This window comes from Somniosus microcephalus, unplaced genomic scaffold, assembly GCF_052327205.1.
Source record: "Somniosus microcephalus isolate GS21.2 unplaced genomic scaffold, FLI_Smic_1.0 unresolved_chr6, whole genome shotgun sequence".
In the NCBI taxonomy this organism is placed as follows: domain Eukaryota; kingdom Metazoa; phylum Chordata; class Chondrichthyes; order Squaliformes; family Somniosidae; genus Somniosus; species Somniosus microcephalus.
Window position 1 is genome coordinate 30,578,081 of NW_028225184.1, and position 23,322 is coordinate 30,601,402.

Here is a 23,322-nt window from a genome sequence, read left to right on the forward strand (position 1 = left end):
TCCACCATTTCAACTGGAAACAGGAGAGAAACCCAAGTTTAAATCACTAACAGTTCGATATTCACTCCAATACCGTGCAGGGTGTGTCCTGTCGAGGGGGTAGTTTCCTGGATTGTGAATATTGGGGAATCGGGAATTCTTTCAGCTGTAAATGTTTACAATTATTCACAGTCCTGAACATTGAGTAAAGATTAATATTCAGGATCTTAAACCTGCCGGTGAAAATGTTCCAATCTAACCAGAGTGCAGACACACACCGGCCAGCGGTGGGGCCACTCACACAGCGGGCAGCTCCTGGGTAAACCGGGGGAAGTGAACCCGGGAATTCCCCATAATCCACCCCCTGTGTGAGGCCACACTAGGGGAGGGAACTTCCGAAAATTCCCCCAAAAAACTGTCGGGCCAGTTACACCTGAAATAAATGTAGAGCCAGTTAATGGGAATAAAGTGAGAGACTCCCCTCCCCTATAAACTAGGTGTGCAAGGAGATTTAAAACTTGTAACGGGGCAGGATATACTCTATTGCTGCAATTGACAAACATTCACTCTAAGCCCTCTGACTCCCACAACTACCTGGAATACACTTCCTCCCAACTCGCTTCCTGTAAGGACGCTGGTCCATTCTCCCAGGTTTTCTGTCCCTGTCGCATCTGCTCCGATGATGCCACCTTCCACACCAGTGCTTCCGACATGTCTTCCTTTTTCCTCAACTGAGTATTCCTCTCTACCGTGGTTGACATGGCTCTTGACCATGTCCTTTCTATTTCCCGCACTTCTGCTCTCACCCCTTCCCAGCCCACCCGGAACTATGATAGGGTTCACCTTGTCCTCACCTTTCACCCACCAGCCTCTGCATTCAACGGATCATCCTCCGCCATTTCCATCATGTCCAGCGTGATCCCACCACCAAACACATCTTCCCCTCACCTCCCCTTTCAGCATTCCGAAGGGACCGCTCCCTCCACGACAACCTGGTCCACTCCTCAATCACCCCAACACACATTCCCCTTCCCAGAGCACATTCCTGTGCAAGCACAGGAGATGCAACACCTGCCCTTTTACCTCTTCCCTTCTCATTGTCCAATGCCCAAAACTCTCCTTCCAGGTAAAACAGCGATTTACTTGTACCTCTTGCAATTTAATATACTCTATTCACTGCTCACGATGCGGTCTCCTCTACATTGGGGAGAAATATGCAGATTGGTGATCACTTTGCGGAACACCTCCACTCAGTCCGTAAGTGTGACCCCGAGCTTCTGGTCCCCTATCGCTTTAATTCTCTGCTCCACTCCCACTCTGATCTCTCCATTCTCGGCCTCTTACACTCTTCCAACAAAGTACAACACAAGATCGAGGATCAGCACCTCATCTTTCAATTAGGCACTTTACAGCCTTCTGGACTCAACATCGAGTTCAACAATTTCAGTCTATAAACTCAGCCCCTATTTTACTTGTTTCATTATTGTTTTTCTTTTTCCTTGTTTTTCTCTCGTGTGTCAGCTGTTGATAATTCTGCCATTGACATTTACACCTCAACTAGATTCATCTTTTGTTACTTAACTTGTCCCATTACCATCTCCTTTTGCTTGCACCATCATCCCTTTTGTCTTTCAATCTCTCCTGTCTTCCACCCTATCACCGACCTTCCCTTTTGATCTTTCCTCCACTCCCCCCACCTTTCCCGGCCTCGACACTTGCTTAAACATCCGGTACATCTGTAACTTGTTCCAGTTCTGACGAAGGGTCCTTGTCCTGAAACATTAACTCTGTTTCTCTCTCTATAGATGCTGCCTGACCTGTTGGGTATTTCCAGCATTTCCTGTTTTAATTCAGAATAAATCCTCCTTGTTATATAAAATCCTGGGGGATGGATTTTACAGCAGCAGTTAACATTTCACAGTATACCTCACCCCGGGATATTATACAGATTAATATAATGCTCAGAGTATAAAGTACAGGGAATCACCGCTTTATCATTTAATTCTGGGAAAATCGCTTTATTCCCATAAAGTCCGGGATTTAAGGCGCAGCAGAAATGAGATAAGTTTCTCCAAACATGACGAGGCGGGTCACTGAGCTCCAGGAGGGTAATTCCGATCATCAGGGATTGAGACGCACTGAGGGCCATTTAAAGGCTTCACACAGACGGCACTTTATTTAATAAATACAATAACGGACAGTCCCGGAATATATGGGCTGTTGGACAGAGTGAGATACATTCCCAGTGAGGGAGGAATTTCACAGGGGTCAGCGGGCATCATCAGTGGTGGGTCGGGTGGGTCCCGGACCTTACCCGGTCCCGGTCCCACCCGACCAGCCAACCCCATCCTGGCCCTCACCCGGCCCCGCCCAACCCCGACCTCACCCGACCCCACCCGACATGACCATACCCCCCCACCCACCCCGCCACCCCGACCCCAGCCCCTACCTCGACCCCCCGACCCACCACCGACCCCGGCACCTCCCTCCACCCGACCTCGACCCCCCGACCCACCACCGACACCGGCACCTCCCTCCACCCGACCTCGACCCCCCGACCCAACACCGACCCCGGCCCCTCCCTCCACCCGACCCGCCACCGACCCCAGTCCCACCCGAACCAACCCCGACACGCCCATGTGGGAAATCGCGGGGGGAAACCGGATGATTAATGTCCTGAATACTTTCAGTGATTGCTGTAATATCCCACAGAGAAAATTACATCAGCTCCGGGCTTCAATTCAGTTTGTTTCTCTCTCTCTGTTTGTGTTTAGACTGAGCGGCAATAAACTGGGAGATTCAGGAGTGAAACTACTGTCTGCGGCTCTGAGGAACCTGGACTGTAAAATACAGAAACTGGAGTAAGTACCAGACTGTGTGAGATTGTGTTTAGAATAACTGGATGTCTGACACTGTACATTAATATCAGTATCAGTAATAGTGTTATTAATAAATACTGGGGATTTACTCTGATTCCTGTTATTTCTCTCTCTGATCCCCAGGTTGAATCATGTCGGTCTCACAGATTCTTGTTCCCAGGATCTCGCCTCCGCTCTCAGTACAAACCGCTCACTGACGGATCTGCACCTGGGTAATAATAAACTGGGAGATTCAGGAGTGAAACTACTGTCTGCGGCTCTGAGGAACCCGGACTGTAAAATACAGAGACTGCGGTAAGTACCAGACTGTGTGAGATTGTGTTTATAATAACTGGATGTCTGACACTGTACATTATTATTAGTATCAGTAATAGTGTTATTAATAAACTCTGGGGATTTACTCTGATTCCTGTTATTTCTCTCTCTGATCCCCAGTCTATGTGATGTCGGTCTCACAGATTTATGTGCCCAGGATCTCTCCTCCGCTCTCAGTACAAACCGCTCACTGACGTATCTGATCCTGAGTAATAATAAACTGAGAGATTCAGGAATGAAACTACTGTCTGTGGCTCTGAGGAACCCGGACTGTAAAATACAGAGACTGGAGTAAGTACCAGACTGTGTGAGATTATGTTTAGAATAACTGGATGTCTGACACTGAACATTATTATTCGTATCAGTAATAGTGTTATTAATAAATACTGGGGATTTACTCCGATCCCTGTTATTTCTCTCGCTGATCCCCAGGTTGAATCAAGTCGGTCTCACAGGTAATTGTGCCAAGGATCTCGCCTCCACTCTCAGTATAAACCGCTCACTGACGGATCTGGACCTGGAATCAAACACCTTCACATATCCATCTGTCCCCGCTCTCCGCCGCCTCAGACTGACCTGCGGGAGTCTGGAGCGGATCGGGTGAGTGGTTGTGTTAATGTTCAATGTAATAAATAAAATATCAATAGAATTCAGTCACTTTTCTGGGAATTTTTGTCTGCAATTATTATTGTAATATTAACCCCAGTCTCGCGGTTTTTTACACTTTTGTTCAATCTGTTAATTCCTGTTTAATCTTTAATCTGTTTCAGGCGGTTGGGGAATCAGTTCAGTTTAAACGGAAGGAAACAGCTGGAGTTACTGCAGGGAACAAGACCCGGACTGAGTGTGATAGTGTCACCATTCGAAGTGATGACGTCACTGCTCCCTTTGTGTGAACAGTCCAAGTGATGATGTCACTGCTCCCATTGTGTGACCAATCCAAGTGATGATGTCACTGCTCCCATTGTGTGACCATTCCAAGTGAGGACGTCACTGCTCCCATTGTGTAACCATTCCAAGTGATGCTGTCACTGCTCCCATTGTGTGACCATTCCAAGTGATGATGTCACTGCTCCCATTGTGTGACCATTCCAAGTGGTGATGACACTGCCCTCATTGTGTCACCATTCCAAGTGATGACATCACTGCTCCCATTGTGTGAACAGTCAAAGTGATGACATCACTGCTCCCATTATGTGACCAGTCCAAGTGACGACGTCACTGCTCCCATTGTGTGCAGCGTCCAAGTGATGATGTCCCTGCTCCCATTGTGTGACCATTCCAAGTGATGATGTCACTGCTCCCATTGTGTGACCATTCCAAGTGATGACGTCATTGCCCTCATTGTGTGACCATTCCAAGTGATGCTGACACATCTCTCATTGTGTGACCATTCCAAGTGATGCTGTCAATGCTCCCATTGTGTGACCATTCCAAGTGATGACCTCACTGCTCCCATTGTGTGACCATTCCAAGTGATGATGTCACTGCTCCCATTGTGTGACCATTCAAAGTGATGCTGTCAATGCTCCCATTGTGTGACCATTCCAAGTGATGACCTCACTGCTCCCATTGTGTGACCATTCCAAGTGATACTATCACTGCTCCCATTGTGTGACCATTCCAAGTGATGATGTCACTGCTCCCATTGTGTGAGCATTCCAAGTGATGATGTCACTGCTCCCATTGTGTGACCATTCCAAGTGAAGACATCACTGCTCCCATTTTGTGACCATTCCAAGTGATGACCTCACTGCTCCCATTGTGTGACCATTCCAAGTGATGATGTCACTGCTCCCATTGTGTGAACAGTCCAAGTGATGATGTCACTGCTCCCATTGTGTGCCCATTCCAAGTGATGCTGTCACTGCTCACATTGTGTGACCATTCCAAGTGATGGTGCCACTGCTCCCATTGTGTCACCATTCCAAGTGATGCTGTCACTGCTCCCATTGTGTGACCATTCCAAGTGATGATGTCACTGCTCGCATTGTGTGACCATTCCAAGTGATGACGTCACTGCCCTCATTGTGTGACCATTCCAAGTGATGCTGACACATAGATACATAGATACATAGAAGATAGGAGCAGGAGTAGGCCATTCGGCCCTTCGTGCCTGCTCCGCCATTCGATGAGATCATGGCTGATCTTTTAATTCAGTATCCCGTCCCCGCCTTCTCTCCGTAACCCTTAACCCCTTTTGCCCGTAGAAATATATCTAATTCCCTCTTAAATATATTTAATGAGCTGGCGTACACTGCCCTCTGTGGCAATGAGTTCCACAGGTTCACCACTCTCTGAGTGAAGAAATTCCCCCTCATCTCTGTCCTAAATGGTTTAGCCCTTATCCTCAAATTATGTCCTCTAGTTCTGTTCTCACCCGCCAAGGGAAACATTCCTTCTGCATCCAGTCTGTCTAGACGTGTCAGAATTTTATACACTTCTATGAGGTCCCCTCTCAATCTTCTAAACTCCAGTGTGTACATCCCTAAACTACATAGTCTCTCCTCATAGGTCATTCCCGCCATTCCTGGTATCAGCCTGGTGAATCGCCGCTGCACCCCCTCCATGGCAAGAACATCCTTCCTCAGATGAGGCGACCAAAACTGTACACAGTACTCGAGGTGTGGTCTCACCAGTGCCCTGTACAGCTGCAGCAAGGTATCCCTGTTCCTGTATTCTAACCCTTTTGCTATGAAGGCCAGCATACCGTTTGCCTTCTTGACCGCCTGTTGCACCTGCATGCTCGCCTTCAGTGACTGGTGTACAAGAACACCCAGGTCTCTCTGTACTTCCCCCTCTCCCAATCTATTGCCATTTAAATAATAATTTGCCCTCCCGTTCCTGCACCCAAGGTGGATAACTTCGCACTTGTCCACATTATAGTGCATCTGCCATTTATCCGCCCAATCGCCCAGTCTGTCCAAATCGCTCTGGAGCTTCCTGGTCTCTTCCTCTGAGCCCACCCCCCCTCCTAGTTTAGTGTCGTCTGCAAATTTGGAAATGCTGCATCCGACTCCCTGATCCAGGTCATTAATGTAAATTGTGAACAGCTGGGGGCCCAGGACAGATCCCTGTGGTACCCCACTTGTTACTGCCTGCCATTCAGAAAATGAGCCGTTTATTCCAACTCTCTGTTTTCTATCTGACAGCCAGTTCCCTATCCACGCCAAAACTTTCCCCTTTATCCCATGAGCCTCAATTTTCCATGCTAATCTTTTATGTGGGACCTTATCGAAGGCCTTTTGGAAGTCCAGGTACACCACATCTACTGGCTCTCCCCCATCTATTCTACCAGTTACTCCCTCAAAAAATTCCAATAGATTAGTCAAGCACGATTTACCCTTTGTAAATCCATGTTGACTCTGTCCTATCCTGTCCCCATTTGCTAAGTGCTCCGCTATTTCATCCTTAATGATGGACTCCAGCATTTTGCCCACAACTGATGTAAGGCTTACAGGTCTGTAATTACCTGCTTTTTCCCTACCCCCCTTTTTGAATAGTGGGGTAACGTTAGCTACCCTCCAATCCATCGGCACTGTTCCCGAGTCTAATGAATTCTGAAAAATCATCCTTAGTGCATCCGCTATCTCTAGGGCCACCTCCTTCAGTACCCTAGGATGCATGTTATCAGGCCCTGGGGATTTGTCCACCTTCAATCCCTTTAGCTTCCTTAACACCATATCCTTAGAGATATTGATTTGCGTCAGTTCCTCCTTTGCCAATGTCCCTATTTTTCCCGATATCCCAGGGAGGTTTTTTGTGTCTTCCTTCGTAAAGACTGACCCAAAGTATGCATTTAGTTGATCTGCCATTTCCTTATTTCCCATTATATATTCCCCCGTATCTGACTGCAATGGACCAACTTTGGTTTTCACCAGTCTTTTCCTTTTGATATACTTATAAAAGCTTTTGGAGTTAGTTTTTATATTTTCCGCCAGCTTGTTTTCGTAAGCTATTTTGCCCCTCTTGATTATGCCCTTTGCCCTCCTTTGCTCTATCTTAAACTGTTCCCAATCTTCCGCTCTGGCGCTTTTTTTGGCTATTTTATACGCCCTATCTTTGGATTTTATGCTGTCTCTAATTTCCCCTGTTATCCACGGTTGAGTCACCTTTTTAGATTTCCTTTTATGCCAGATTGGTATAAACAATTTTTGCAATTTTGTCATTCTATCTTTAAATGTTTGCCATTGTTTATCTACCTCCAGTCCTCCCAGGAACGTTGTCCAATCAGACCTACTCAGTTCCCGTCTCATGGCATCATAATTCCCCTTGTTTAAATTCAGGACCTTAGTCTCTGAGTCAATTTCTTCGCTCTCCATTTCGAGTGAGAAATCGATCATGTTATGATCGCTCTGACCCAAGGGTCCCCGTACAACAAGATTACTGATTAGTCCCTTCTCATTGCACAGTACCCAGTCCAATATAGCCTGTTCCCGAGTTGGTTCCTCGACATATTGATCCAGATAACCATCCCTCAAACACTCAAAGAATTCCTCCTCCTCATTATTTTTACTGATTAGGCTAGTCCAATCTATATGTAAGTTAAAGTCACCTATGATGACAGCTGTGCTCTTATTGCACGCTTCTCTAATTTCCCTCGTGATGCCCTCCCTAACCTCTATTTTACTATTTGGAGGCCTATATACCACTCCTATTAATGTTTTTCGCCCCTCGCTATTTCTTATTGTGTGACCATTCCACGTGATGCTGTCAATGCTCCCATTGTGTGACCATTCCAAGTGATGACCTCACTGCTCCCATTGTGTGACCATTCCAAGTGATGATGTCACTGCTCCCATTGTGTGACCATTCAAAGTGATGCTGTCAATGCTCCCATTGTTTGACCATTCCAAGTGATGACCTCACTGCTCCCATTGTGTGACCATTCCAAGTGATACTATCACTGCTCCCATTGTGTGTCCATTCCAAGTGATGATGTCACTGCTCCCATTGTGTGAGCATTCCAAGTGATGATGTCACTGCTCCCAATGTGTGACCATTCCAAGTGATGACATCACTGCTCCCATTGTGTGACCATTCCAAGTGATGACGTCACTGCTCCCATTGTGTGACTATTCCAAGTGATTACATCACTGCTCCCATTTTGTGACCATTCCAAGTGATGACCTCACTGCTGCCATTGTGTGACCATTCCAAGTGACGATGTCACTGCTCCCATTGTGTGAACAGTCCAAGTGATGATGTCACTGCTCCCATTGTGTGACCATTCCAAGTGATGCTGTCACTGCTCCCATTGTGTGACCACTCAAAGTGATGGTGCCACTGCTCCCATTTTGTCATCATTCCAAGTGATGCTGTCACTGCTCCCATTGTGTGACCATTCCAAGTGATGATGTCACTGCTCCCATTGTGTGAACAGTCCAAGTGACGTCACTGCTCCTATTGTGTGACCATTCCAAGTGATGCTGTCACTGTTCCTATTGTGTGACCATTCCAAGTGATGACGTCACTGCACACATTGTGTGACCATTCCAAGTGATGACGTCACTGCTCCCATTGTGTGACCATTCCAAGTGATGCTGTCACTGCTCCCTTTGTGTGACCATTCCAAGTGATGACGTCACTGCTCCCATTGTGTGACCATTCCAAGTGATGACCTCACTGCTCCCATTGTGTGACCATTCCAAGTGATTCAATCACTGCTCCCATTGTGTGACCATTCCAAGTGATGATGTCACTGCTCCCATTGTGTGAACAGTCCAAGTGATGATGTCACTGCTCCCATTGTGTGACCATTCCAAGTGATGATGTTACTGCTCCCATTGTCCGACCATTCCAAGTGGTGATGTCACTGCCCTCATTGTGTGACCATTCCAAGTGATGACATCACTGCTCCCATTGTGTGAACAGTCCAAGTGATGACATCACAGCTCCCATTGTGTGACCAGTCCAAGTGATGACGTCACTGCTCCCATTGTGTGAACAGTCCAAGTGATGATGTCACTGCTCCCATTGTGTGACCATTCCAAGTGATGATGTCACCGCTCCCATTGTGTGACCATTCCAAGTGATGACGTCACTGCTCCCATTGTGTGACCATTCCAAGTGATGCTGTCACTGCTCCCATTGTGTGACCATTCCAAGTGATGACGTAACTGCTCCCATTGTGTGACCATTCCAAGTGGTTATGTCACTGCCCTCATTGTGTGACCATTCCAAGTGATGATGTCACTGCTCCCATTGTGTGACCATTCCAAGTGATGACCTCACTGCTCCCATTGTGTGATCTTTCCAAGTGATGATGTCACTGCTCCCATTGTGTGACCATTCCAAGTCATGCTGTCAATGCTCCCATTGTGTGACCATTCCAAGTGATGTTGTCACTGCTCCCATTGTGTGACAATTCCAAGTGTTGATGTCACTGCTCCCATTGTTTGACCATTCCAAGTGATGATGTCACTGCTCCCATTATGTGACCATTCCAAGTGATGCTGTCACTGCTCCCATTGTGTGACCAGTCCAAGTGATGCTGTCACTGCTCCCATTGTGTGACCATTGCAAGTGATGTCCTCACTGCTCACATTGTGTGACCATTCCAAGTGATGCTGTCACTGATCCCATTGTGTGACCATTCCAAGTGATGCTGTCACTGCTCCCATTGTGTGAACATTCCAAGTGATGACGTCACTGCTCCCATTGTGTGACCATTCCAAGTGGTGATGTCACTGCCCTCATTGTGTGACTATTCCAAGTGATGATGTCAATGCTCCCATTGTGTGACCATTCCAAGTGATGTCCTCACTTCTCCCATTGTCTGACCATTCCAAGTGATGATGTCAATGCTCCCATTGTGTGACCATTCCAAGTGATGCTGTCAATGCTCCCATTCTGTGACCATTCCAAGTGATGACCTCACTGCTCCCATTGGGTGACCATTCCAAGTGTTACTGTCACTGCTCCCAATGTGTGACCATTCCAAGTGATGACATCACTGCTCCCATTGTGTGACCATTCCAAGTGATTATGTCACTGCTCCCATTGTGTGACCATTCCAAGTGATGATGTCACTGCTCACAATGTGTGACCATTCCAAGTGATGATGTCACTGCTCCCATTGTGTGACCATTCCAAGTGATGCTGTCATTGCTCCCATTGTGTGACCGTTCCAAGTGATGCTGTCACTGCTCCCATTGTGTGACAATTCTAAGTGATGACGTCACTGCTCCCATTGTGTGACAATTCCAACTGATGCTGTCACTGATCCCATTGTGTGACCATTCCAAGTGATGCTTTCACTGCTCCCATTGTGTGACCATTCCAAGTGATGATGTCACTGCTCCCATTGTGTGACCATTCCAAGTGATGTTGTCACTGCTCCCATTGTGTGACCATTCCAAGTGATGTTGTCACTGCTCCCATTGTGTGACCATTCCAAGTGATGATGTCACTGCTCCCAATGTGTGACCAATCCAAGTGATGACATCACTGCTCCCATTGTGTGACCATTCCAAGTGATGACGTCACTGCTCCCATTGTGTGACCATTCCAAGTGATGACATCACTGCTCCCATTGTGTGACCATTCCAAGTGATGATCTCACTGCTCCCATTGTGTGACCATTCCAAGTGTTGATGTCACTGCACCCATTGTGTGAAAAGGCCAAGTGATGATGTCACTGCTCCCATTGTGTGACCATTCCAAGTGATGCTGTCACTGCTCCCATTGCGTGACCATTCCAAGTGATGATGTCACTGCTCCCATTGTGTGACCATTCCAAGTGATGCTGTCACTGCTCCCATTGTGTGACCATTCCAAGTCATGATGTCACTGCTCCCATTGTGTGAACAGTCCAAGTGATGACGACACAGCTCCCATTGTGTGACCATTCCAAGTGATGCTGTCACTGTTCCCATTGTGTGAACATTCCAAGTGATGACGTCACTGCTCCCAATGTGTGACCATTCCAAGTGATGACCTCACTGCTCTCATTGTGTGACCATTCCAAGTGATGCTGTCACTGCTCCCATTGTGTGACCATTCCAAGTGATGATGTCACTGCTCCCATTGTGTGACCATTCCAAGTGATGATGTCACTGCCCCCATTGTGTGACCATTCCAAGTGATGCTGTCACTGCTCCCATTGTGTGACCATTCCAAGTCATGCTGTCACTGCTCCCATTGTGTGACCATTCCAAGTGATGATGTCAGTTCTCCCATTGTGTGACCATTCCAAGTGATGATGTCACTGCTCCCATTGTCTGACCATTCCAAGTGATGATGTCACTGCTCCCATTTTAAGCATTACAAGTGATGACATCACTGCTCCCATTGTGTGAACATTCCAGGTGATGCTGCCACTGCTCCCATTGTGTGACCATTCCAAGTGATGACGTCACTGCTCCAATTGTGTGACCATTCCAAGTGATGCTGTCACTGCTCCCATTGTGTGACTATTCCAAGTGATGATGTCAATGCTCCCATTGTGTGACCATTCCAAGTGATGTCCTCACTGTTCCCATTGTCTGACCATTCCAAGTGATGATGTCACTGCTCCCATTGTGTGACCATTCCAAGTGATGCTGTCAATGCTCCCATTGTGTGACCATTCCAAGTGATGACCTCACTGCTCCCATTGGGTGACCATTCCAAGTGATACTGTCACTGCTCCCAATGTGTGACCATTCCAAGTGATGACATCACTGCTCCCATTGTGTGACCATTCCAAGTGATTATGTCACTGCTCCCATTGTGTGACCATTCCAAGTGATGATGTCACTGCTCCCAATGTGTGACCATTCCAAGTGATGATGTCACTGCTCCCATTGTGTGACCATTCCAAGTGATGCTGTCATTGCTCCCATTGTGTGACCATTCCAAGTGATGCTGTCACTGCTCCCATTGTGTGAACAGTCCAAGTGATGATGTCACTGCTCCCATTGTGTGACCATTCCAAGTGATGATGTTACTGCTCCCATTGTCCGACCATTCCAAGTGGTGATGTCACTGCCCTCATTGTGTGACCATTCCAAGTGATGACATCACTGCTCCCATTGTGTGAACAGTCCAAGTGATGACATCACAGCTCCCATTGTGTGACCAGTCCAAGTGATGACGTCACTGCTCCCATTGTGTGAACAGTCCAAGTGATGATGTCACTGCTCCCATTGTGTGACCATTCCAAGTGATGATGTCACCGCTCCCATTGTGTGACCATTCCAAGTGATGACGTCACTGCTCCCATTGTGTGACCATTCCAAGTGATGCTGTCACTGCTCCCATTGTGTGACCATTCCAAGTGATGACGTAACTGCTCCCATTGTGTGACCATTCCAAGTGGTTATGTCACTGCCCTCATTGTGTGACCATTCCAAGTGATGATGTCACTGCTCCCATTGTGTGACCATTCCAAGTGATGACCTCACTGCTCCCATTGTGTGATCTTTCCAAGTGATGATGTCACTGCTCCCATTGTGTGACCATTCCAAGTCATGCTGTCAATGCTCCCATTGTGTGACCATTCCAAGTGATGTTGTCACTGCTCCCATTGTGTGACAATTCCAAGTGTTGATGTCACTGCTCCCATTGTTTGACCATTCCAAGTGATGATGTCACTGCTCCCATTATGTGACCATTCCAAGTGATGCTGTCACTGCTCCCATTGTGTGACCAGTCCAAGTGATGCTGTCACTGCTCCCATTGTGTGACCATTGCAAGTGATGTCCTCACTGCTCACATTGTGTGACCATTCCAAGTGATGCTGTCACTGATCCCATTGTGTGACCATTCCAAGTGATGCTGTCACAGCTCCCATTGTGTGAACATTCCAAGTGATGACGTCACTGCTCCCATTGTGTGACCATTCCAAGTGGTGATGTCACTGCCCTCATTGTGTGACTATTCCAAGTGATGATGTCAATGCTCCCATTGTGTGACCATTCCAAGTGATGTCCTCACTTCTCCCATTGTCTGACCATTCCAAGTGATGATGTCACTGCTCCCATTGTGTGACCATTCCAAGTGATGCTGTCAATGCTCCCATTGTGTGACCATTCCAAGTGATGACCTCACTGCTCCCATTGGGTGACCATTCCAAGTGATACTGTCACTGCTCCCAATGTGTGACCATTCCAAGTGATGACATCACTGCTCCCATTGTGTGACCATTCCAAGTGATTATGTCACTGCTCCCATTGTGTGACCATTCCAAGTGATGATGTCACTGCTCCCAATGTGTGACCATTCCAAGTGATGATGTCACTGCTCCCATTGTGTGACCATTCCAAGTGATGCTGTCATTGCTCCCATTGTGTGACCGTTCCAAGTGATGCTGTCACTGCTCCCATTGTGTGACAATTCTAAGTGATGACGTCACTGCTCCCATTGTGTGACAATTCCAACTGATGCTGTCACTGATCCCATTGTGTGACCATTCCAAGTGATGCTTTCACTGCTCCCATTGTGTGACCATTCCAAGTGATGATGTCACTGCTCCCATTGTGTGACCATTCCAAGTGATGTTGTCACTGCTCCCATTGTGTGACCATTACAAGTGATGTTGTCACTGCTCCCATTGTGTGACCATTCCAAGTGATGATGTCACTGCTCCCAATGTGTGACCAATCCAAGTGATGACATCACTGCTCCCATTGTGTGACCATTCCAAGTGATGACGTCACTGCTCCCATTGTGTGACCATTCCAAGTGATGACATCACTGCTCCCATTGTGTGACCATTCCAAGTGATGATCTCACTGCTCCCATTGTGTGACCATTCCAAGTGTTGATGTCACTGCACCCATTGTGTGAAAAGGCCAAGTGATGATGTCACTGCTCCCATTGTGTGACCATTCCAAGTGATGCTGTCACTGCTCCCATTGCGTGACCATTCCAAGTGATGATGTCACTGCTCCCATTGTGTGACCATTCCAAGTGATGCTGTCACTGCTCCCATTGTGTGACCATTCCAAGTCATGATGTCACTGCTCCCATTGTGTGAACAGTCCAAGTGATGACGACACAGCTCCCATTGTGTGACCATTCCAAGTGATGCTGTCACTGTTCCCATTGTGTGAACATTCCAAGTGATGACGTCACTGCTCCCAATGTGTGACCATTCCAAGTGATGACCTCACTGCTCTCATTGTGTGACCATTCCAAGTGATGCTGTCACTGCTCCCATTGTGTGACCATTCCAAGTGATGATGTCACTGCTCCCATTGTGTGACCATTCCAAGTGATGATGTCACTGCCCCCATTGTGTGACCATTCCAAGTGATGCTGTCACTGCTCCCATTGTGTGACCATTCCAAGTCATGCTGTCACTGCTCCCATTGTGTGACCATTCCAAGTGATGATGTCAGTTCTCCCATTGTGTGACCATTCCAAGTGATGATGTCACTGCTCCCATTGTCTGACCATTCCAAGTGATGATGTCACTGCTCCCATTTTAAGCATTACAAATGATGACATCACTGCTCCCATTGTGTGAACATTCCAGGTGATGCTGCCACTGCTCCCATTGTGTGACCATTCCAAGTGATGACGTCACTGCTCCAATTGTGTGACCATTCCAAGTGATGCTGTCACTGCTCCCATTGTGTGACTATTCCAAGTGACGATGTCAATGCTCCCATTGTGTGACCATTCCAAGTGATGTCCTCACTGTTCCCATTGTCTGTCCATTCCAAGTGATGATGTCACTGCTCCCATTGTGTGACCATTCCAAGTGATGCTGTCAATGCTCCCATTGTGTGACCATTCCAAGTGATGACCTCACTGCTCCCATTGGGTGACCATTCCAAGTGATACTGTCACTGCTCCCAATGTGTGACCATTCCAAGTGATGACATCACTGCTCCCATTGTGTGACCATTCCAAGTGATTATGTCACTGCTCCCATTGTGTGACCATTCCAAGTGATGATGTCACTGCTCCCAATGTGTGACCATTCCAAGTGATGATGTCACTGCTCCCATTGTGTGACCATTCCAAGTGATGCTGTCATTGCTCCCATTGTGTGACCATTCCAAGTGATGCTGTCACTGCTCCCATTGTGTGACCATTCCAAGTGATGATGTCACTGCTCCCATTGTGTGACCATTCCAAGTGATGTTGTCACTGCTCCCATTGTGTGACCATTCCAAGTGATGTTGTCACTGCTCCCATTGTGTGACCATTCCAAGTGATGATATCACTGCTCCCAATGTGTGACCAATCCAAGTGATGACATCACTGCTCCCATTGTGTGACCATTCCAAGTGATGACGTCACTGCTCCCATTGTGTGACCATTCCAAGTGATGATCTCACTGCTCCCATTGTGTGACCACTCCAAGTGTTGATGTCACTGCTCCCATTGTGTGAAAATGCCAAATGATGATGTCACTGCTCCCATTGTGTGACCATTCCAAGTGATGCTGTCACTGCTCCCATTGCGTGATCATTCCAAGTGATGATGTCACTGCTCCCATTGTGTGACCATTCCAAGTGATGCTGTCACTGCTCCCATTGTGTGACCATTCCAAGTCATGATGTCACTGCTCGCATTGTGTGAACAGTCCAAGTGATGACGACACAGCTCCCATTGTGTGACCATTCCAAGTGATGCTGTCACTGTTCCCATTGTATGAACATTACAAGTGATGACGTCACTGCTCGCATTGTGTGACCATTCCAACTGATGACGTCACTGCTCCCATTGTGTGACCATTCCAAGTGATGACCTCACTGCTCTCATTGTGTGACCATTCCAAGTGATGCTGTCACTGCTCCCATTGTGTGACCATTCCAAGTGCTGATGTCACTGCTCCCATTGTGTGACCATTCCAAGTGATGATGTCACTGCCCCCATTGTGTGACCATTCCAAGTGATGCTGTCACTGCTCCCATTGTGTGACCATTCCAAGACATGCTGTCACTGCTCCCATTGTGTGACCATTCCAAGTGATGATGTCACTGCTCCCATTGTGTGACCATTCCAAGTGATGATGTCACTGCTCCCATTGTCTGACCATTCCAAGTGATGATGTCACTGCTCCCATTTTAAGCATTCCAAGTGATGACATCATTGCTCCCATTGTGTGAACATTCCAGGTGATGTTGCCACTGCTCCCATTGTGTGACCATTCCAAGTGATGACGTCACTGCTCCAATTGTGTGACCATTCCAAGTGATGCTGTCACTGCTCCCATTGTGTGACCATTCCAAGTGATGCTGACACTGCTCCCATTGTGTGGCATTCCAAGTGATGACGTCACTGCTCCAATTGTGTGACCATTCCAAGTGATGCTGTCACTGCTCCCATTGTGTGACCATTCCAAGTGATGATGTCACTGCTCCCATTGTGTAACCATTCCAAGTGATGACGTCACTGCTCCCATTGTGTGACCATTCCAAGTGATGCTGTCACTGCTCCCATTGTGTGACCATTCCAAGTGATGATGTCACTGCTCCCATTGTGTGACCATTCCAAGTGATGACGTCACTGCTCCAATTGTGTGACCATTCCAAGTGATGCTGTCACTGCTCCCATTGTGTGACCATTCCAAGTGATGATGTCACTGCTCCCATTGTGTAACCATTCCAAGTGATGACGTCACTGCTCCCATTGTGTGACCATTCCAAGTGATGCTGTCACTGCTCCCATTGTGTGACCATTCCAAGTGATGATGTCACTGCTCCCAATGTGTGACCCATCCAAGTGATGACATCACTGCTCCCATTGTGTGACCATTCCAAGTGATTATGTCACTGCTCCCATTGTGTGACCATTCCAAGTGATGATGTCACTGCTCCCAATGTGTGACCATTCCAAGTGATGATGTCACTGCTCCCATTGTGTGACCATTCCAAGTGATGATGTCACTGCTCCCATTGTGTGACCATTGCAAGTGATGCTGTCATTGCTCCCATTGTGTGACCATTCCAAGTGATGCTGTCACTGCTCCCATTGTGTGATCATTCCAAGTGATGATGTCACTGCTCCCATTGTGTGACCATTCCAAGTGATGTTGTCACTGCTCCCATTGTGTGACCATTCCAAGTGATGTTGTCACTGCTCCCACTGTGTGACCATTCCAAGTGATGATGTCACTGCTCCCAATGTGTGACCAATCCAAGTGATGACATCACTGCTCCCATTGTGTGACCATTCCAAGTGATGACATCACTGCTCCCATTGTGTGACCATTCCAAGTGATGATCTCACTGCTCCCATTGTGTGACCATTCCAAGTGTTGATGTCACTGCTCCCATTGTGTGAAAAGGCCAAGTGTTGATGTCACTGCTCCCATTGTGCGACCATTCCAAGTGATGCTTTCACTGCTCCCATTGCGTGATCATTCCAAGTGATGATGTCACTGCTCCCATTGTGTGACCATTCCAAGTGATGCTGTCACTGCTCCCATTGTGTGACCATTCCAAGTCATGATGTCACTGCTCGCATTGTGTGAACAGTCCAAGTGATGACGACACAGCTCCCATTGTGTGACCATTCCAAGTGTTGCTGTCACTGTTCCCATTGTGTGAACATTCCAAGTGATGACGTCACTGCTCGCATTGTGTGACCATTCCAAGTGATGATGTCACTGCTCCCATTGTGTGACCATTCCAAGTGATGCTGTCACTGCTCCCATTGCGTGACCATTCCAACTGATGACGTCACTGCTCCCATTGTGTGACCATTCCAAGTGATGACCTCACTGCTCTCATTGTGTGACCATTCCAAGTGATGCTGTCACTGCTCCCATTGTGTGACCATTCCAAGTGATGATGTCACTGCTCCCATTGTGTGACCATTCCAAGTGATGATGTCACTGCCCCCATTGTGTGACCATTCCAAGTGATGCTGTCACTGCTCCCATTGTGTGACCATTCCAAGTCATGCTGTCACTGCTCCCATTGTGTGACCATTCCAAGTGATGATGTCACTGCTCCCATTGTGTGACCATTCCAAGTGATGATGTCACTGCTCCCATTGTCTGACCATTCCAAGTGATGATGTCACTGCTCCCATTTTAAGCATTCCAAGTGATGACATCACTGCTCCCATTGTGTGACCATTCCAGGTGATGCTGCCACTGCTCCCATTGTGTGACCATTCCAAGTGATGACGTCACTGCTCCAATTGTGTGACCATTCCAAGTGATGCTGTCACTGCTCCCATTGTGTGACCATTCCAAGTGATGCTGACACTGCTCCCATTGTGTGACCATTCCAAGTGATGACGTCACTGCTCCAATTGTGTGACCATTCGAAGTGATGCTGTCACTGCTCCCTTTGTGTGACCATTCCAAGTGATGATGTCACTGCTCCCATTGTGTAACCATTCCAAGTGATGACGTCACTGCTCCCATTGTGTGACCATTCCAAGTGATGCTGTCACTGCTCCCATTGTGTGACCATTCCAAGTGATGCTGTCACTGCTCCCATTGTGTGACCATTCCAAGTGATGATGTCACTGCTCCCATTGTGTGATCATTCCAAGTGATGCTGTCACTGCTCCCATTGTGTGACCATTCCAAGTGATGATGTCACTGCTCCCATTGTGTGACCATTCCAAGTGATGATGTCTCTGCCCCATTGTCTGACCATTCCAAGTGATGCTGTCACTGCTCCCATTCTGTGACCATTCCAATTCATGCTGTCACTGCTCCCATTGTGTGACCATTCCAAGTGATGATGTCACTGCTCCCATTGTGTGACCATTCCAAGTGATGATGTCACTGCTCCCATTGTCTGACCATTCCAAGTGATGATGTCACTGCTCCCATTTTAAGCATTCCAAGTGATGACATCACTGCTCCCATTGTGTGAACATTCCAGGTGATGCTGCCACTGCTCCCATTGTGTGACCATTCCAAGTGATGCTGTCACTGCTCCCAATGTGTGACCATTCCAAGTGATGACATCACTGCTCCCATTGTGTGACCATTCCAAGTGATTATGTCACTGCTCCCATTGTGTGACCATTCCAAGTGATGATGTCACTGCTCCCAATGTGTGACCATTCCAAGTGATGATGTCACTGCTCCCATTGTGTGACCATTCCAAGTGATGCTGTCATTGCTCCCATTGTGTGACCATTCCAAGTGATGCTGTCACTGCTCCCATTGTGTAACCATTCCAAGTGATGTTGTCACTGCACCCATTGTGTGACCATTCCAAGTGATGATGTCACTGCTCCCATTGTGTGACCATTCCAAGTGATGTTGTCACTGCACCCATTGTGTGACCATTCCAAGTGATGTTGTCACTGCTCCCATTGTGTGACCATTCCAAGTGAAGATGTCACTGCTCCCAATGTGTGACCAATCCAAGTGATGACATCACTGCTCCCATTGTGTGACCATTCCAAGTGATGACGTCACTGCTCCCATTGTGTGACCATTCCAAGTGATGACATCACTGCTCCCATTGTGTGACCATTCCAAGTGATGATCTCACTGCTCCCATTGTGTGACCATTCCAAGTGATGATGTCACTGCTCCCATTGTGTGATCATTCCAAGTGATGCTGTCACTGCTCCCATTGTGTGACCATTCCAAGTGATGATGTCACTGCTCCCATTGTGTGACCATTCCAAGTGATGATGTCTCTGCCCCATTGTCTGACCATTCCAAGTGATGCTGTCACTGCTCCCATTCTGTGACCATTCCAATTCATGCTGTCACTGCTCCCATTGTGTGACCATTCCAAGTGATGATGTCACTGCTCCCATTGTGTGACCATTCCAAGTGATGATGTCACTGCTCCCATTGTCTGACCATTCCAAGTGATGATGTCACTGCTCCCATTTTAAGCATTCCAAGTGATGACATCACTGCTCCCATTGTGTGAACATTCCAGGTGATGCTGCCACTGCTCCCATTGTGTGACCATTCCAAGTGATGCTGTCACTGCTCCCAATGTGTGACCATTCCAAGTGATGACATCACTGCTCCCATTGTGTGACCATTCCAAGTGATTATGTCACTGCTCCCATTGTGTGACCATTCCAAGTGATGATGTCACTGCTCCCAATGTGTGACCATTCCAAGTGATGATGTCACTGCTCCCATTGTGTGACCATTCCAAGTGATGCTGTCATTGCTCCCATTGTGTGACCATTCCAAGTGATGCTGTCACTGCTCCCATTGTGTGACCATTCCAAGTGATGTTGTCACTGCACCCATTGTGTGACCATTCCAAGTGATGATGTCACTGCTCCCATTGTGTGACCATTCCAAGTGATGTTGTCACTGCACCCATTGTGTGACCATTCCAAGTGATGTTGTCACTGCTCCCATTGTGTGACCATTCCAAGTGAAGATGTCACTGCTCCCAATGTGTGACCAATCCAAGTGATGACATCACTGCTCCCATTGTGTGACCATTCCAAGTGATGACGTCACTGCTCCCATTGTGTGACCATTCCAAGTGATGACATCACTGCTCCCATTGTGTGACCATTCCAAGTGATGATCTCACTGCTCCCATTGTGTGACCATTCCAAATGTTGATGTCACTGCTCCCATTGTGTGAAAAGCCAAGTGATGATGTCACTGCTCCAATTGTGTGACCATTCCAAGTGATGCTGTCACTGCTCCCATTGCGTGACCATTCCAAGTGATGATGTCACTGCTCCCATTGTGTGACCATTCCGAGTGATGCTGTCACTGCTCCCATTGTGTGACCATTCCAAGTCATGATGTCACTGCTCCCATTGTGTGAACAGTCCAAGTGATGACGACACAACTCCCATTGCGTGACCATTCCAAGTGATGCTGTCACTGTTCCCATTGTGTGAACATTCCAAGTGATGACGTCACTGCTCGCATTGTGTGACCATTCCAAGTGATGATGTCACTGCTCCCATTGTGTGACCATTCCAAGTGATGCTGTCACTGCTCCCATTGTGTGACCATTCCAACTGATGACCTCACTGCTACCATTGTGTGACCATTCCAAGTGATGACCTCACTGCTCTCATTGTGTGACCATTCCAAGTGATGCTGTCACTCCTCCCATTGTGTGACCATTCCAAGTGATGATGTCACTGCTCCCATTGTGTGAACATTCCAAGTGATGATGTCACTGCCCCCATTGTGTGACCATTCCAAGTGATGCTGTCACTGCTACCATTGTGTGACCATTCCAAGTCTTGCTGTCACTGCTCCCATTGTGTGACCAGTCCAAGTGATGATGTCACTGCTCCCATTGTGTGACCATTGCAAGTGATGATGTCACTGCTCCCATTGTCTGATCATTCCAAGTGATGATGTCACTGCTCCCATTTTAAGCATTCCAAGTGATGACATCACTGCTCCCATTGTGTGAACATTCCAGGTGATGCTGCCACTGCTCCCATTGTGTGACCATTCCAAGTGATGACGTCACTGCTCCAATTGTGTGACCATTCCAAGTGATGCTGTCACTGCTCCCATTGTGTGACCATTCCAAGTGATGCTGACACTGCTCCCATTGTGTGACCATTCCAAGTGATGACGTCACTGCTCCAATTGTGTGACCATTCCAAGTGATGCTGTCACTGCTCCCATTGTGTGACCATTCCAAGTGATGATGTCACTGCTCCCAATGTGTGACCATTCCAAGTGATGATGTCACTGCTCCCATTGTGTGACCATTCCAAGTGATGCTGTCATTGCTCCCATTGTGTGACCATTCCAAGTGATGCTGTCACTGCTCCCATTGTATGACCATTCCAAGTGATGATGTCACTGCTCCCATTGTGTGACCATTCCAAGTGATGTTGTCACTGCTCCCATTGTGTGACCATTCCAAGTGATGTTGTCACTGCTCCCATTGTGTGACCATTCCAAGTGATGATGTCACTGCTCCCAATGTGTGACCAATCCAAGTGATGACATCACTGCTCCCATTGTGTGACCATTCCATGTGATGACGTCACTGCTCCCATTGTGTGACCATTCCAAGTGATGACATCACTGCTCCCATTGTGTGACCATTCCAAGTGATGATCTCACTGCTCCCATTGTGTGACCATTCCAAGTGTTGATGTCACTGCTCACATTGTGTGAAAAGGCGAAGTGATGATGTCACTGCTCCCATTGTGTGACCATTCCAAGTGATGCTGTCACTGCTCCCATTGCGTGACCATTCCAAGTGATGATGTCACTGCTCCCATTGTGTGACCATTCCAAGTGATGCTGTCACTGCTCCCATTGTGTGACCATTCCAAGTCATGATGTCACTGCTCCCATTGTGTGAACAGTCCAAGTGATGACGACACAGCTCCCATTGTGTGACCATTCCAAGTGATGCTGTCACTGTTCCCATTGTGTGAACATTCCAAGTGATGACGTCACTGCTCGCATTGTGTGACCATTCCAAGTGATGATGTCACTGCTCCCATTGTGTGACCATTCCAAGTGATGCTGTCACTGCTTCCATTGTGTGACCATTCCAACTGATGACGTCACTGCTCCCATTGTGTGACCATTCCAAGTGTTGACCTCACTGCTCTCATTGTGTGACCATTCCAAGTGATGCTGTCACTGCTCCCATTGTGTGACCATTCCAAGTGATGATGTCACTGCTCCCATTGTGTGACCATTCCAAGTGATGATGTCACTGCCCCCATTGTGTGACCATTCCAAGTGATGCTGTCACTGCTCCCATTGTGTGACCATTCCAAGTCATGCTGTCACTGCTCCCATTGTGTGACCATTCCAAGTGATGATGTCACTGCTCCCATTGTGTGACCATTCCAAGTGATGATGTCACTGCTCCCATTGTCTGATCATTCCAAGTGATGATGTCACTGCTCCCATTTTAAGCATTCCAAGTGATGACATCACTGCTCCCATTGTGTGAACATTCCAGGTGATGCTGCCACTGCTCCCATTGTGTGACCATTCCAAGTGATGACGTCACTGCTCCAATTGTGTGACCATTCCAAGTGATGCTGTCACTGCTCCCATTGTGTGACCATTCCAAGTGATGCTGACACTGCTCCCATTGTGTGACCATTCCAAGTGATGACGTCACTGCTCCAATTGTGTGACCATTCCAAGTGATGCTGTCACTGCTCCCATTGTGTGACCATTCCAAGTGATGATGTCACTGCTCCCATTGTGTAACCATTCCAAGTGATGACGTCACTGCTCACATTGTGTGACCATTCCAAGTGATGCTGTCACTGCTCCCATTGTGTGACCATTCCAAGT